Genomic DNA, 17,676 nt, shown 5'->3' on the forward strand with positions numbered 1-17,676 from the left:
AGATGGCACTTCCTTCGCTGACAAAGCTGCTGTTTCAGTTCTGCAGGCACGGTCACCTCCACCTGTTACAGACAAAAATGCATTAGGGTGTCATACAGAAACAATATCAGACGAGTTTGGGATAGTGTGCAATCAAGAATATGCTATGAGACATTAAAGAAACCCCGCAGACACATTTAAAATGTATTGGCATTGAATAATATTTTGTCAACGTGGCATGAAAGTCAGCAGATCTTATGTTGCTACACTAACAATGTAATTATTATATAATATACACACCATGACAAGCTGATTCTTATCATATTTATTTCGTGTCTGTGTTCGGAAGTCATTTGGATTGCAAATAGACTAGCTGGTATTGAAGCAAATTACAGTCATGCGCTGAGATGGCCAGATAACACCGTCAATACTTTGAATTTCTAAAAGCATTTATGGTATTATTAGACGTTCAAAAAGTGCCTGTGGGGTATAAAGGGTAACATTTTATCCACAAAAACATTAGTATTTCTAATAAAATGAGATATATAGACACACATCTGACCTCACACGTACAACATCTATCATGTCTTTGCTGTCAATTTATTTTTTGTCCCACTGTGACAAAGTGTCTCGTAAATACGTTTTATCTTGAACTGAGAAGATCAATGACCAGAGAAATTTGCTTACATTTCCAAAGTAGACTGCAACTGTTTTCCAGTAAGTCCAGTGTTTCATTTCAGGGTCACGGCTGGATGGGTCAACATGGAAGCCGGGGGTCACAGTAGATTCTTCCTCCCTGCAGAGGGAAGATAGAGGAAGCAGCCATCCCTGTGCTGCTATTCCTGGACTGCACGCACACACACACACACACACACACACACACACACATAGTCATGTACCAATGAAAATGCTGACCTTTTACCTTTATGCACAGTGTACAGAATGATTGACAGACTGAGGGGACATACTGCTGTCACCTCACCTCATCTCAATAATGACTGCAGTGAACTGTGTATATTATATATATACATACAGTGTGTGTGTGTGTGTGTGTGTATGTGTATGTGTGTGTGTGTGTGTGTGTGTGTAATAACTTGAAAGGGTATCAGGTTTACAGTGTTGCTTGCTGTCAGTCCTCGATGTGCAACATGGAATTCCCAGTATGTCCGAGAGGAAGGAGATGTATTGCGAATGTGTGTGTATGTGTGTGTGTGTGTGTGTGTGTGTGTGTGTGTGTGTGTGTGTGTGTGTGTGTGTGAGTTTAAGCAGGTGAAATTATGCAGAACAAATCTGCACCTTGCACAGCTGTCTGTGACACAGGACGTCACAGGTGTGCAATATCTTAGAGTCTATATTTGTGCCATTGCAAAGCCAGAGGCAACATAGTTCTTTATTTCATTAATTCAGTTTAATTCTATTCAAAATACTTCACTAGTCATCCCTCAAGGGCAACTTAAGGCAAGTTTGTCTTGACACATAGACAATTCATTTCCACGCATAAAAAACAAAAAATACAAATATGACAGTGTAAGAAAGAGTTACATACACAAGAACCAATATCAATATCAGGTGCAAGTTTTGAGTTTTCCAACATTAAGAGATTTAAGAGACAAAATGAAACAGGCAGTAGTGCTAATATTTTACGTAGACTTAAAAAACAAAACATAAATAATAAGTCAATAAATTGCAAATCCAATCTTTTCTACTTGCAAATGAGCATCCAACATAAACAAAACAGAGGCCGGCCACTGTGCAAGCCAACAGGTTCTCATACCTACTGTAAACGAGTGGGCCAGGAGTCAGCAACTAGGTTTAACCATGGGTCAGTTTCTTTCTGTACTGTTCACTAGGGGGGCAATATTTTACAGACAAGGTGTAAACGCAGGCTGTTCAATGTGTTTTCCCTTTTAGTAAATGTAGTAAAGGCTAATGTTAATACTCCTTCTGCAAAAAGGACTCGTGAATATATATATTCTGTGTTGAGCTTTGAGCACATTATTTACAAATTCTTTTAGACTTCATTGTAGCACCATGCACAGTTCTCTTTACATTGGAGCAGTAGAAGCTATGAGGTCATATTTCTAAGGATTTTTTCCTATTATGTATATTGTTATCTGTAGTAGATGTGAACAATAAAAGGGAAGACTTCAGCTTTCATCAGTGGGACAAAATATTTCGTTGGAGGGCCAGAATTGGCCCACAGGCCACTATTTGCCTTCCACTGAAGTAGGCCTTTTGTTCCAAAATGACGCATATGAAAGGAATGCGTTGTAGATTGCTTAGATGTAAAACAAATAAGAGCAAGTTTGATTTTACTCCAGAAGCTATAAGGCTTGTGAACCATAGCAGTATAGATTGTTCAGTTTATACACTGATTAATGCACTTAAAATGTTGTGTGTTTGTGCTGTAAACCAGCAACAGATTGGCCACTGCCATTAACCCTTGTGTATTTGATCTAGAAGCCTTGTAGAAGCCTCAATATGAGCAGGGAAAATCACTCTTTAAATAACTGCAACTCAAACCCTGTTATGTGGTTATATTAAGGGGACATATACAAAACAAGGTTGGGAACTACTGCCTCGAAGGGAAGAGAAAGTTACTGAAAATCATCAGCATCTCTCTTTAACCTAAACCTATTCTGGGAGTATCGACCAATTCTGCTCATTGGTTCTCTGTGGGTCAGCTCTCGTGTCCCATTGGTTGGTTACCTTGTCTATTGAAAGTCAGAGCTGACCAGGTTCCGGGTTATTAGAGGTGAGTAATCAGTCCAGCGAGTGTCAGGCAGGAAGTCAAACCAAAAACATAAAAACTCAAAACCATTTTCAAACTTGAGAGCATGTATTAAAATCATGATTTCAATCATAACATTAAGCTTAAAAACACCATATATATAAAACAAGCATAACATAAGCACAATAAAACAACATCATCACCATCCTGTGACATGGGGTGGGTAAATATTTAATCTGTGCAGACACACTCACTGACTCAGACCACATTTACATTAAGATGTCTAATGTGGATGTACACTAAGTACATTAAGTTGTTAAAATGGGACATAGATGAATGTGGTTTTAATGTGTTTCAGACTCACCTAATTTCAGAAGCTTTATTGAGTTTAGAGCAACAAAGGCATTTTCCCTTGACCAGACAACTAATACACGAGTAATCAAAGGAGTTTTCACATTTAGTTAAAAGAGGTAGGAGCGTCTTATATTGGGTTAGTTCAAGTCAGACTATCTGTCTGTTTTGATCCTCCACTCATTTGATTTTGTCTTCTCTCTTTTCACTCTCCTCTCCTCTCACTTCACCATTTCCCTTTATAAACCTCACTGGGCATGTGTGAGAGAGTGTTAATCAACTTCCTGTCCAATATCCTGATCTAATTAATAGAGAGAATTTCTTTCCTCTTCTCCTCCTGCCAACTTCCTCTGTCACCACAGCCAGTTACAGGACGAAGCAAACAGCCGCCGTGCTCCCAACCAGGGTTCAAGCTCGGGTCACAAGCTCAACACACGACCTCTGCAACTCATTCTGCTGCTGTCTAACCAGCCTGTCTGAATCAGGGCATATTAGATCTTCTAGCAAAGATTATCCCTGATAAATCCCACAGGATCAATGGCAGAGAACCTTTGGCTTTAGCTGCTAGGTTTATTTACACTGTATCAACCATTCTGATGGAGATACAGTTAACGTTTTAGAGAATTCGACTTTGTTTACATGACTAGGGTAACATTTGACGCCAGTGATGTCACGAACAATACCATGGGGAGACTATGCCCTGAAGCAAGTGAAAAAAATCTATTGTATTTTCAGAAAATAATAATTATTTAGATTACTTTTTTTGTTTCGATTCTTCAGTCGACGTGGCTTTATTTTGTAATTGCAGATCTGTAATATCTTAAATTAACTTTAGACAAACCTGGTACAAATATAGTGAAAGATTTTGATGCACTGCTAATTTATATTGACATCTAGCTATTGTGGACAAAAACTTCACCAAATGATGAACTGATGCATAAAGTTGTTGTTATCTAAGAGTTCTTTAAGAAACATAACATTTACGCTGTAGTTGAAATTTAGATATATACTGAGATTTTTTCAGAAACTGATGGTATAGTAAGAAATTGTAAAAACTCATGGTACTGTAATAAGCAGTTGATTGTTAAAATTAAAGCTCTGAAGGCTGCTGCTGGTTTAGAAATGCAGTGACATTTAGTTTTAGTGGCAAAATTCAGAAATACATGTATTGACTTCATTCTTTTTGGAATCTGAAAAAGCATTTAGATGATTACAAGCCACTACACATTTCTCACTGAAACTCAGACTAATGAAATTCTTTGTCGATTACCAGCTGCAAAATGCAGACACCCCCGCCGATTCAGTGTTTAGAGAAACAAACACTGAATAGGCGGTATCCGAGATACAGTTGGCCTTTACAGCGAAAGGGTAATACATTCATGGATAAAAAGTGTATGATGACATGAATAGCTGGGCAAAGAAAATGCTTTTTCATTCTGCATTGTTTAGACTTGCAGCTGTAGTCACGAAGGAACTTAATCATCATCATATTAACAAATTACTGACTGATTTATTTGGAGTAAGACATCAATAATTATATATCCATCTATAAATAATGTTCATGAATTTATGTCACAAAGCATATATCGGGTACTTCCACTACATCCCTTGCAGGGCTGTGATCAATATGTGTCGTCCTGGAGAGGATTTGTGATGGTGAAAGGTCACAGAAACTCACTGAACCAGCATCAATCAGTGATCTGATCATGTGCATCACCAAGTATATCAACCCTTTTAAAAAATAAAGTAAGCAGTTCAGAATCCACCAGTTAATATGACCACTGGAAAAACAGTTGTTCTGTACCCTGAAGTAAACAATAGAATATTCACAATGGAAACAAGAATAGTACAAGCAAGAAAACTTTGCCAAATTGTGGGTATGAGTAATATCTGGTGGCGTTTCCTTCCCTGGTCTTTATTTAGACTGTACAGTCTCTTATTCCATTTTTGCCCTCATATTGTATTTGAACTGGTGTTAATCAAACACTATCTGGAAAAACATGGCTGTCCATTGGCATCCACAGTTTCTTTCTCAAAGAACGCTTTGATGAGATGGAAAGTGAATGAGGACTGAACACTGAGTCAAGGGAAGGCGTGAGGGAGGAAAAGGGGAGGAGGGGAGGATGCTGAGAAGAGAGGAAAGGAGAGAGAGGGAGGGCAGAATCACGGCTGTATTGTTTTGTGTTTTCCCACCGTCAACAGCAGAGGAAGTGGAACAGAGCAGCTAAATATACAAACAGCACAATGAGGCAGCGAGCATGGAGCAGCTGAGAAACATGACTGTCACCAGGTTCAGGAGTGTGAAACACTGTGGATCGCCTTTTATTTATACAGGAAGAGCTGACTGAGAGAACACACTGATCTTCAGATATACCCCCCACATCCAGACAGTCAACACAGGCTCACACACAGTCACACACCTCAGAGCTTCAAGAGAGCCGACTGACTTCAAGTCACATATACTTTACATTACGGCCCAAAAAGGCATTTATGGTGAAACAGTTCCAAACCCCATTCTAGCATGTAGGGAAATTAGATTTCGGTCATCCAGTTATTTGTTTTCCATTCATTTCGGTGCACTAATGCAATCAGACTTTTACTTACTTATCACCTCCTTCTGACAAACTGAAACTAAAACATACTAATCACTTTCAGTTTATTTTAAAAGCTATAAATCCAGTGGATAATACATACATATTATACCCCCTGGTACTTCATTTTTACTGCTGCTTATTAAGCCTACAGAGGATGAGATGAGCTGTATACGTTTGAGACTAAAAGCTGATAGTGGATCACTTCAGTTAGCTGCACAGGGTAGTGGAGTAGTATCATATCTATATAGGTGCCACAGTCGGCACAGTCAGCTCAACAGCAATTTAGAGGACACTTCTTGATCGGAAGCCAGGTTTGAACTGGGGACTTCTTAACCTAAAGCCTTACTCTTTACCACTGAGCTACATCAGGAAGTCCCCTTGGATTAGTTTGAGTAGGTAACCAATAGCTGAACTCCATAGACATGAACTCTGGTTGACCACAGTCCACAGGTGTGCTCTGTCACTAATGAATATACAAACTTTTTACTGCTGTCTTTTAAGCTGACGGGAGATGAGTTTTTCATTCTGAAAAGTTCTCCAGTTCAAATCTCAGTGCCCTCTACACTCTGTGTCTTCATGTAAAAAAAATATTGTATTTAATTAAAATATGAAGTCATATTTCTTATGTAGGGAGATGTACAGTAGCTAAGCTCATATTCTGTGTGTGTGGGTGTGTGTCCGGTTTCCCCCTGTACAGGTCATGTGGGAATTGGACCTCTTGGCCAAGGGAAAAAACAGGAAGAAATGGAGCAGACGTTTTTTCCTCATTACTGTGGCAACAGCGGATGCAGTTGTGATGTTGTTGTGACTTTATATGGACCTGTACAATAGCATGACTGGATTAGTGATAAACACATGACAGCATGACTGGACAACATCGTCTTCATCTGTACTGACATATATGTCCCATTTAAAGGACACTTTTATCCACAGCACCTGACTGCAGCATGAGTATGTGCAAGTGTCACTGTCACCATCACTGCTATCATCATAATCCTTGTCATCTCCATTTCATCCACATCCCCCTTCATCAACTTTTTAGTATCCTCCTCTCCTCTTCTTCCTTTTCCTTATTGTTATCTCTTTTGTGCGTTACTTGCATCAGAACAATTATTCCCACAATTATTTTCCAATCTATCTAGATAACGTCTTCCACCTTGCTTTCCTTTCTAAATCTCATTACTTTTGACATAATATATTTCATGACATATGAGGTCAGCTGGATCAAAACAACCATGAGATGAAAAACATCACATGGACTGCAGTGGACTCATTCTTCTCTGCTAATGTTTTTACGGTCTCTGGTATAATGAGATATTGTGCTAATTCTCACACACCAGTTGTGCCTGTTTCCATAGTCATATCTTCATCAAAGTAGTTTTTTCTTTCAGGCTGTGAGAAAAAAGGTGAACTTTCAGCTGACTCCATGACTGCACCCCCCGACATGGAGAGGTTTGAAGATGACACCACCTTCATCGGCTTGATTTCAAACAGCGATGAGTCTTCATATCGAGAGGAAATCAACAATCTTCCAGAGTGGTGCACAGAAAACATCCTACTGCTCAACATCAGCAAAAGCAAGGAGCCTATTGTTGATTTTGGGAAAAAGGAGGAAAAGACACACACCCCTGTTTACGTCAGTGGAGCTGAGGTGGAGCAGGTGAACAGTTTTAGGTTCCTGGGGCTCAACATCACAGACCACCTGTCATGGTCATTTTTATATCTCCACCCTGGTTAAGAAAGGAAGAAACAATGGACAGCAAAATTTCTGCATCAAATTCTTGTTAAAACTTTTACAAAAGAGTGAAAGAAAGCATCCTTCATGGCCCAGTGCAGAAGGACTCTGCAGCCAGTAATTAAAACCACCCAGAGGATCATTGGTACTCAGTTGTCTAGCATCAGTGAAATTGGGGACGTGTCTGTGCAGAGCCCAAAGTATACTAAAAGACAGTACCCAGCCGCAGCCTGTTCACCCTGCTGCCATCTGGGAAGAGGTACAGAAGCCTCCACTGCCATACCACCAGACCGAAAGACTGCTTAATTCATACTCAAAACTTCATTCTTTTATGACGTATTAATCAATCTTTATTTTATAAAATAATAATAAATGAATAATACATTTAATTATAGAACCCTGCATTGTAAATAACCTTGATTCCTTGAATCCACTCTGAAAATTTTATATTAAAAGTATTTGTGGCAGAATATGGGGTATGTCTATTGCTAGTTCAAGTCTGGGTGCACCCTGGAATGTATCTGCTATTTAAAAGCCCTTTTTGCTGGTCAGGAAGTGGCAGCTTTGATACCCACATTCAAGTGTGAGTTCTGAACTGTGATGACTGGGCCAGCTGTGCCCATGGGCCTCCAGCTCTATGGATTTCTCAAAAACACAAGTGAACACACAGGCAGCCTGTAGGTCAGTTAGGTGATTGTTTATGTGTGTTGATGTTTATTACTTTTTAAATCTAATCATATCTTGTAGATCAATAAGCATACTAGTATCAGAGGGTATAACTCTAATAAGGTAATCTGAATCAGATCTAAACTTAACTGCTGGGGAAGCATTGATAAATGCTTTGCTGATCAGTTTGCATGGTGTCTGTCATATCTGTTGGGGGTATAGCTCAGTGGTAGAGCATTTGACTGCAGATCAAGAGGTCCCCAGTTCAACTCTGGGTGCCCCCTAATCTTGAAATAAGACTGAAACTTTAATTAAAAAACTAGAAAATTCCTAAAGCAATTTTCATTGTGCCTTGCTCTGGCCCGTGACACTGGCCCATACATTACTGACATTGCCGAGTAGTTTACAGTACAATGAGGGGAGACACCCGTGTTTAATTCGGCGTCCGCGTGATCCACTAACAACCACGTATTTTAATGACAAATCTTGTTTTTTCCATCTATTGCCACGGTCTTCTCCCACTGAAATAGTGAGGCTGGTAACGAGTTGATGCGACAAAGTCGGCCAAAAAGTTGGTATTTATGTATTATATTGATGCCGAATTAACAAGAAGACTGTTGAGATATGATGAGTTTTTTTCTTGTGTTTCTACAGTTATGTGCTTTTATGTAAGCGCAAATAATTGTTAATATATGGTATTTCTTAAATGGAGTTTGGCATAATATTGTCCTGGGATTATGCAGGAAGCGTCATGGTTTAATTAAAATTGCTAAAGTAACTAAATAAGTAATAACCACAATGGTGGGAATAATAAGTATGTAGTTATAATAATAATGATAATAATAATAGTAATAATAATAACAACAATAATAAGTAATGCTTTCAATAATATGAATAACAATATTTATATTAATAAATAATACATAATTAAGAAAGAAAACTATTCTTACTGTGCAGTCATAGGCAGTTACAACAGTCTGAGTGTCTTCTTCCTCACAAAATAAATCTAACTTGATGTTTTATTACTAAATCTGTATAACTTGTGTCAGGTGTAACAAGTTGAAATAGATGGCTAATTAAGAATTTCAGTGTCTTTTGTGACGTTTAATTAGCACAGTAATCGTTTGTCCTCTCTAGCTAGCGAGTGCTAGCACATTCATTCCTTGTTCTGTCTAGCTAGCTTGCGCTAAAACATTAGTAGCTTGTCCTCTCTAGCAAGCAAAGCATTTTAATTAATTAGCTTCTAATACCTTCTTCTACCTTCTAATTCTCTTCAGCTAGCATTTTAATACCCTCTAATTGTCTTTAGGTAGCTAGCTAGAGCTAGCACACACGCTAGCGCTTAGCTGCGTGCTAATCGCTAGCTACATGCTAATCGCTAGCTAAGCGCTAATCGCTAGCTAAGTGCTAGCTTTGGTTAATGTGTTTAATTGTATTATGCTCCTGAAGGAGTGCTAATGTAAATTAAGGAACAGCTCATAGTAGGGTAAAATATTTAAGGTGTATTGAACTTATTTTGTGTTAATATTAAAATCATTCAGCTTTAAATTGTTTGTTTGTTAGCCGCCTTCTAATTATCTTTAGCTAGCCAGCTAGCGCTAGCTTATTAATGCCTTGTCATTCTCTGTAGCTAGCTGTGTGTGTGTGTGTGTGTGTGTGTGGCAGGCTTTGGTTGTCATGGCAATCAGGGGAGCCCACAGCAGCTGCGCGTGCTCTCTCTCTGTCTCTAACTCCTCAGAGAGACAGAAACATTTAAAATGAATCCCCTCGAACCCATGGCCAGGAACGACCGAAATGAAAACCGAAAACACCGTGAGCGTCGTCATCTTGTTGACTATAGCACTGCCGAGTTTCAGTGGCTAAAGTTAAAAAATGTGACCTGGGGAGATTGAGAGAGAAGAGGTTCAACGAGCTCCTTTCAAGATTCCTCCTCTCCATTTTAACATGGGAGTAGATGGGGCCGTGAGAGGGCGTTGCTGGCGCATCAGTGCGTCTCCCGCCAAAACTATTAGTCTGACAGCTTCAGCAGTGGTATCACTGCGACCCCAACGAATTTACCTACGTTTCTATCTATAAATTATTTCTGTAGAGTGAAATTTGTGGCCATGACAGCAGTTTACAAATTTATTTTTCCACAATTTTTTCTCTCTCCCCCACACTCTAGCGATGATGTCACGCACTCTGGCAGTTTTTTTCAGTTGGAGGTTCTCGCAATACACACCCATTCATTTTTTGGACCGGTTTTTGGCGATTTACCGGCAAACCGTTTGGCGAAATTCTTAGAAAAGTCATAGCACTAATGTCCTCATCGAGCCGCACGTTTTGATACCTTTTTTGTGTATGTGCGACAAAAGCTGCGGGAGAAGAAGCGCGCCGAAAAAGCGTACGGAAGAATAATAAGCACGGGGAAGAGTAGTATTGTGCTTGCTTATGCAAGGCACAATAATAATTGTTCCACTGTTCTGATTAGAAATTCTTGCTTTCAACCAAAGCACAGTGTCAAGAACAGCATTTCCCTTCACATAAATAGTGTTCAGTCAGTTTAATAGTAGTTTCTTCATATGCTGAAGTTTTGTTCAAGGATCACTTACATGTTATGAGACAACTGGAAGAGATGTCTTTTTTATTTTTTTTCTATTTCCAATGTAGGGGGCACCCAGATTTGAACTGGGGACCTCTTGAGCTGCAGTCAAATGCTCTACCACTGAGCTATACCCCCTTGTATAAACAAGCTGCTATGCATACTCGTGACCAAAGCACTGGTGAAGCCTCCACAACAGTTACATTTTTTTTTTTCAGTGCGCAAACTCACCTAATGTAGACTTAAAAGGTAGCTGTAAGAAGTTATTAAGTTGATTAAGTTGTTTGGGTTTGTGTAGGTGAGCAGAACTGGTTCCAGCTGAAATACATTGACATGAATTCAAGTTGACCACAACAGGTGTCCTCTATAGAGGACTAATACATCTAAATATCTGGATCAGATGTGTGCACAGATCGGAAACTTAATTGCTGGCGAGGCCCAATAAATATTTTGCTAACCAGTAAGCATAGTGTGCATATGATATGTTGGGGATATAGGTTTGTGGTAAACAAGAGGTCACACTATCTTGTACAACTAATTGAAGTGATAAATTACCAGCAATTGTCCTTTTATTATCAAACCTTTGCATCTGCTATATGCTTGCTCTGTGGCAGTGGAAGAATTGCCATTTCATTCTTTATAAGCAACTGTAATGCTTATCTGTGTGGAAACCTGTGTAATGGTGCATTCATTATTGTTTATTTGTATGCTTAAGTTACTTTAGAACAAGGATTACTTACATGTTGTCATGAGACCAGTGGAAGAGCTGTGTTTTTTTAGTTAAAGGGAAATTCTCTTTCCCATGTAGGGGGCACCCAGATTTGAACTGAGGACCTCTTGATCTGCAGTCAAATGCTCTACCACTGAGCTATACCCCCTTATATAAACAAGTCACTATGCATACTCATGACCAAAGCACTGGTGAGGCCTCCACAACAGTTCAACATTTTTTTTTTCAGTGTGAAAAACTCACCTCATGTAGGCTTAGAAGGTAGCTGTAAGAAGTTGTTTTCATCTTCATAGAACACACCTGACTCACCGTAACTATACAAACCCAAACAATATAATTATGCCAATTATTGCAGTTTGTATGGTTTTTTGGCCGTTTTGGGATTTTTAGGCTGTCAGAATCTAAGACTATTGCTTGAAAATCAGTTATTAGCAGGTATAGCTTAGTGGTAGAATATCTGGCTCAAGAGGTCCTTAGTTCAAAACTGGGTGCCTCTGACATTGAAGCTTGATTTAAACCTTTTTGTTACTGAAAATGGTTATCTTTGCACCTGCACCTTCAAGGGTGATTAAGTTGTTTGGGTTTGTGTAGGTGAGCAGAACTGGTTCCAGTCAAAATCCATTGACAAGAAATAGATGTACTGTATTGAGTACTAATATGTCTGAATATCTGAATCAATTGTAATCACCTGGGAGGCCCAATACATGCTTTGCTGATCAATAAGCATAGCATTGTATTAATATGCTGGGGGTATAGCTCAGTGGTAGAGTATTTGACTGCAGATCAAGAGGTCCCCCTACATTACAGATGTGTCTTTAACTTTAATTCAACCATAGTTGATCCACTGGTCTGAATAGGTATTCTTGCATTTAAGCAAACCAAAGTTTCCAGAACAGCATTTGCCTGCAGATAAATCATTTCCCATTTCAACTTTGGGTCAACTTTGGGTCCCCCCCTGGCTTCCTCTTGTGGTTTAATTTCTTTTTGGTTGTTCAGGAAAAGGCAGCGTTCGTCTCAATATTCGAGCATGTGTCTTGAACTGGGCTCACTGTGCCAGCTGTTCCAGCTCTTTAGATTTAACAAAAACACAAATTAATCCACAGAATGCAATACTGTGGTTGCTGCTGACAGACTAATATCCAGTCCAGTCCACTATTCTGTGCAACTAATTGAAGTGATCAACTACCAGCAATTGTCCTTCTATTATGAAACCCTTGGATCTACGATATACTCAATCCGTGGCAGTGGAAGACTTATAGCTTCTTTATATTTACAAGAAATGGCAGATCCTTATCTGTTACAATGGAAACAAGTGCAGTGGTGCTTTTTTATTGTTTATTTGTATGCTGAAATTTTGTTCAAGGATTACTAACATGTTGTCATCAGACCAGTGGAAGAGCTGTGTTTTTTAGTTAAAGGGATTTTCTCTTTCCCATGTAGGGGGCACCCAGATTTGAACTGGGGACCTCTTGATCTGCAGTCAAATGCTCTACCACTGAGCTATACCCCCTCACATGCAATCAACAATATGCTTACTCACCACCAAAGCACTGGTTAGGCCTCCACAACAGTTAAAATCCAGGACTGTTCCACATCTGATTCAAAATATCTTTTCAGATATCTTTTTTCAGTATCAAAAACTCACTGATGGGGGTATACCTCAGTGGTAGAGCATCTCACTGTGGATCATCACGTCCCAGTTCAAATCTGGGTCCCTCCTACTTTGAAAATGTGACTAAATGTTTCTGTTTCGATCTTTAATAGAACACACCTGCTGTGATTAACCTAAATTCATGTTTAAGATTATTAACTCTAACCAGTTTTGCACAACTACACTAACCTAAACAATGCAATTCTTAGATTTATTCCATTATTTATGTTGTAAGTTTTGTCAGAATCTAATAAACTAATGCTTGCAAATCACTGTTATTAGTGGGTATAGCTTAGTTGTAGAGTATCTGGCTCAAAAGGTGCTCAGTTGAAATGTGGGTGGCCGCTCATTTGGAACACTTTTCTTCCACTGGTCTGATGACATGAAAGAAATACAAATAACTTACAATAAATGCACAGCTGCTGTTCTTTGGAGCGAAGGAAACTACAAACCTTTTATTGCCACTTATCACGTGTATACTGATTGCAAGCATTTGCTGGTATGGATCAATTGAATTAGTTGTATAACCACTTTCCAAAGCAGGGGTTACTCAGATTTGAAGTGGGGACATCTTGAGGGGCAGTCAGGTGCTGTACCACTGAGCTACACCCAAACATACAAAGGAACCAATATAGCAATTGTCCTTTTAGCAAAAGCTTGTAGCCACTGTGTACTTGGTCAGTGGCAGTGAAAGATTTGTAGTTTCATTCAATACAAGCAACCACAGCTGAAATTTTCGTCTGTTACAATGGAAATCATTGTAATTGTTCATTCATTATTGTGTATTTTTATGCTCAAGGTTGTTTTGGTACAGGGATTTCTTACATGTTATCATTAGACTAGAGGAAGAGCTGAAGTGAGAACTTCTTGATCAGCAGTCCAGTGATCTACCTCTGAGCCAGACCCCCTAAACTTCTAATAATCCGTTTCACTGCTTATTTAACTAGCAATAATCATAACACACAGAAACAGTCACCTGACTTATGTTAAAATAGATGCTGTCCTCTTCTCCCTCAGAGCAAAAGCATTAACCACATGATTTAGGTCTGTGACCTTCTCACAGAAAAATGTCCATGTACATATATCTATGTTTATACACATGTAGGCAGTCTAGCTCTGAACCGAATATAGGGATCACAGGTGGTTGTTTAAATCAACCAAAGAGACAATTTAAACCAGTATCCAGCTTTATACCGAGAATCTTTTGATCTTCAGTTTAATGCTCTACCACTGAGGTATAACAGTTATGTTGTTTTATACCAAATGGCTGTGCAGGAAAAGTTATAGCATACCAAAACTCAGATGTTGCAGGCATATTTGCATCATTTGAATAAGTAAAGAAAACATTCCAATGTCAGTGTTTCATGACTGTTGGAAGAGAGAACAAGAGAGACTGACAGCAAATATGTGTGTGGGCAAGAGAGACGTTTAACTTTTAACCTCCTTTAGTGTCTCATAACATCTGACATGAAAGAGGAAAAGGACCTGACACACATTAGGAAGGCAGCAACTCCCACATATGTAAACACAGGCACACAGGAACACACATAAAACACCAATAACAAATAAATGTACCAACACAGATATGATGCCAGTAGCATCAGTCATAAGCTCAACGGATATTTAAATACTCCAAGAGTTAAGGGGACAACAACATAGTATAATGCACGAAGAGCTGCAGGGAAAACATTAACATCTGAGAAACTGTGCTGTGCTGTGTCAGACTGCTTACAGGGTGAGTGTGGGAGTGACAGTCTGGTGTTAATGCTCATGAGTCTGGTTAATGAGGTGAAGGTAGATGCTCACTGTTGTCATTGATGGTTAGAGAATCAGAGAAAAATATGCAACACATACATTTTCCCTGAGTTTCAAACTCTTTTTACAATATGCCATGGTAACATTTAATGCAAGCCAGAGGTATATGATGCAATCGAACACAGTAAAACATAATACAATATGATTTGATACAATACAGTGCACAGCATTATGATATAATGTGATGTGACACAGTATGATATGATGCAACATGGTATGATTTGTTACAATGACTTGTAATTAAAAACAATGCAATGCAGTTCGAACCAATATGATACATTACAATACAACATGATACAGCACAATTATAAGTAAGTAGTAAACTTTACTTTTTGTGTGAAATCGCATTGTCTCAAGACACGATGATAATTATATGAAGTAAACATTAAATATATAAAAACTAAAATACATACAATCATAAATGCAAAATAAGGAGGTTTCCCATGTTGATTTGAAAAATCAGCAAATTAAAATCTCTGATCGGTTGAGGTCAAGTATTCCTTAGCAGTGGAGCATGAAAAATGTTCTGCCACCAAATTGCCTATGATAAGAGCACATGGGGGGGGTCTCAGGAGTAAGCAGTTGCTAATCCATGAAGAGTTTATAGGTAACAAGTGGTTTGTACTCTGACCTGCATTAAATAGAGGGCCATACTTGAGTGACGTTGTTGATGTGTTATTTTGTAAGTAAGAGAAGAGTCAAAGGTGTCACTCTAAATTTGATGCAATATGGTTAAAAATGATACAATATAAGGCAAAATGATACATTTCATTACAGTGCAGGATAATAAAAACCTGTGCTGAATGATACAAAATGACATGATACAGTACAAGGTGATACAATACAGCACAATATAATGTCATATGATACAGGCAGATGCATTACAGCTCCATTTAAAACAATACAATAAAACTGTACAAATTACTGTTACTGCACACTCTGATTATAGCCTGCTGTAACAGTATATGTATACAGTATGTTAGCATGTGTGTTATTACCATGAAAACAAACAATATTTGGCTCTGCTTGGTCGCGCTGCAACATGACAGTGTCATATTTCCAAAGTGTTTAATGGCTGCATTTCTCTGAGCTCGTCTTCTCCTCGCCTCTTGAAGTGCGGGTGGCTCTGCTCACAGGTGTAACACCGTTATCACACACACACTTTGATCTGAGGGGTGGTTCGTTCAATTTGTGGGAATTTCCCCTTGTACTGCTGTAGGAGGGTCCCCTTCCTCTATCCTCGAAAGAAGAAATAAACTTCTATTTCTTCTTCCTCCAAGCCTTCTGAAGCTTCACAACAGTTGCCCTTTGGGGTTGGAAGGCTTGCACACTCCTCCACTTCTTCCTCACTCCCTTTTTTCTTCCTCTGCTCTTCTTCTTCCTTCTCCTCCTCTTCCAGCCACACTCAATCCTCCCGTTGTTCGTCACCCTGTGATCCTTTCACAACCAGGCCACCATGTGTTTTCCATAGGTCTCCTATAAGGTCTTGGTGTCACACATCAAACAACCCCTTTATGCACTTTTATGTTCACTGTGTTATTGACAAGTGCTTATAGGAAGAAGAGAGACGCCAAGTGTGAATGAGGGCCCCTGTCTTTCTCCTTTATCTTTCATGTGACATATTAGGAGTAAGAAGGAAAACAAAATACAAAAAATGAGACTTTCGTAACAGTGTGTTGCAATGTTGGCTGCAAATTAGCGCGGTGAAGCTTTGACAGGATTTTCCGTTGTAAAAAACAAATGACGGCCTTGAAACGGGGAAGCACCGCCTTCACCCAGGCCCTCCACCTCTCCGCTCCCCTCAGGGGGAAAGTTTGAATTTTCTGCTTCACTTTTTCACTTTACTCACCATCAAAATGCACAAAGCAAAAACAAAATTAGATTAGATTTGAGTTTTTTGCACGCTCCAGCTACACTGGCTACCCATTTTTTTAAGTTAATTAGATATAAGAAGTGTACAACTAGAATCCAGTTTTACTTTTAGATCATGTTAAACTGGGTGACTAGTTCACAGAACAAAGATGTATTAGTGTTAAGCTGCATGTAGGAAATTGAACTCCATACTTAAATTAAAATGATATCCTGTAGAACATCATACCAAACACTTGCGTAGCAAGAATCAGGGTTAAGTTAAGGTGACAGCATTGTGGTTAGAGAGACTGTTGTGTAACTGAAATGTCACTGGTGCAATCTCTGCAGCAACTTAACTGTCCTGAAGAAGAGACTGTACATACATCTGACTGCTGCAGTTTAGTTTATTTTATCTCCTTATTCTTCATAGAAACACAGTTTAAACCCAAAAAAGAAAAAGACTGCAGGCTCAGAGATCTGAAATAACTCAAAACTTTCCTGCACCTGTGTTTCCCACCTCTGCGACTCCAGTTAACCTTTCGAGATGAACGACTTTCAGTGAGCCACGACCACAGCTCTTTCCAGCCTGGGGTTATTTTCCCGACACGAGGGCAAACAGACAAAAACGAACTTGGACTCTTAATTTTGGAACAAAGCGTCATAAGAGTCACAGAAAAGGCACAAGCTGGTGTGAATGATGAACACACGCACACAAGCAGGGCTTGAAAAGCACGTACGACAGACGCACATACACATATCACACATCCTCGAAGGAAAGCCACTTCCCTAAACTTGCCATCTGGGGAAGTTTTGGTGGTTTTTCTGTGCAAATTTGCACAGTTGTGGTTTTTACAGAGCTGCTAAGAAAAGTCTGTATGGACATGTGGAGCAGAGGAAATGCGTCAGCAGAGGAGGAATACTAACCTCTCAGGACAAACTCATCCTTTCACACACAGACTTCAGTATATTGGGTCTGTGCATAAGGGTGTGCA

The 17,676-nt window shown here is 39.2% G+C and overlaps 4 non-coding genes across 4 annotated transcripts; 1 reads left to right on the top strand and 3 right to left on the bottom strand.

Moving 5' to 3' along the window:
• Positions 1-8,268: 8,268 nt before the first annotated feature.
• On the top strand, positions 8,269-8,340 carry trnac-gca (transfer RNA cysteine (anticodon GCA)). The gene has a single exon. It is a non-coding gene; the product is annotated as a tRNA-Cys (tRNA).
• Positions 8,341-10,703: 2,363 nt separating this feature from the next.
• Positions 10,704-10,775, bottom strand: trnac-gca (transfer RNA cysteine (anticodon GCA)). The gene has a single exon. It is a non-coding gene; the product is annotated as a tRNA-Cys (tRNA).
• Positions 10,776-11,443: 668 nt separating this feature from the next.
• trnac-gca (transfer RNA cysteine (anticodon GCA)) lies at positions 11,444-11,515 on the bottom strand. The gene has a single exon. It is a non-coding gene; the product is annotated as a tRNA-Cys (tRNA).
• Positions 11,516-12,805: 1,290 nt separating this feature from the next.
• Positions 12,806-12,877, bottom strand: trnac-gca (transfer RNA cysteine (anticodon GCA)). The gene has a single exon. It is a non-coding gene; the product is annotated as a tRNA-Cys (tRNA).
• Between the last annotated feature and the right edge of the window lie 4,799 nt (positions 12,878-17,676).

The sequence above is a fragment of the Dicentrarchus labrax genome, unplaced genomic scaffold (genome assembly GCF_905237075.1).
Source record: "Dicentrarchus labrax unplaced genomic scaffold, dlabrax2021, whole genome shotgun sequence".
Classification (NCBI taxonomy): Eukaryota; Metazoa; Chordata; class Actinopteri; family Moronidae; genus Dicentrarchus; species Dicentrarchus labrax.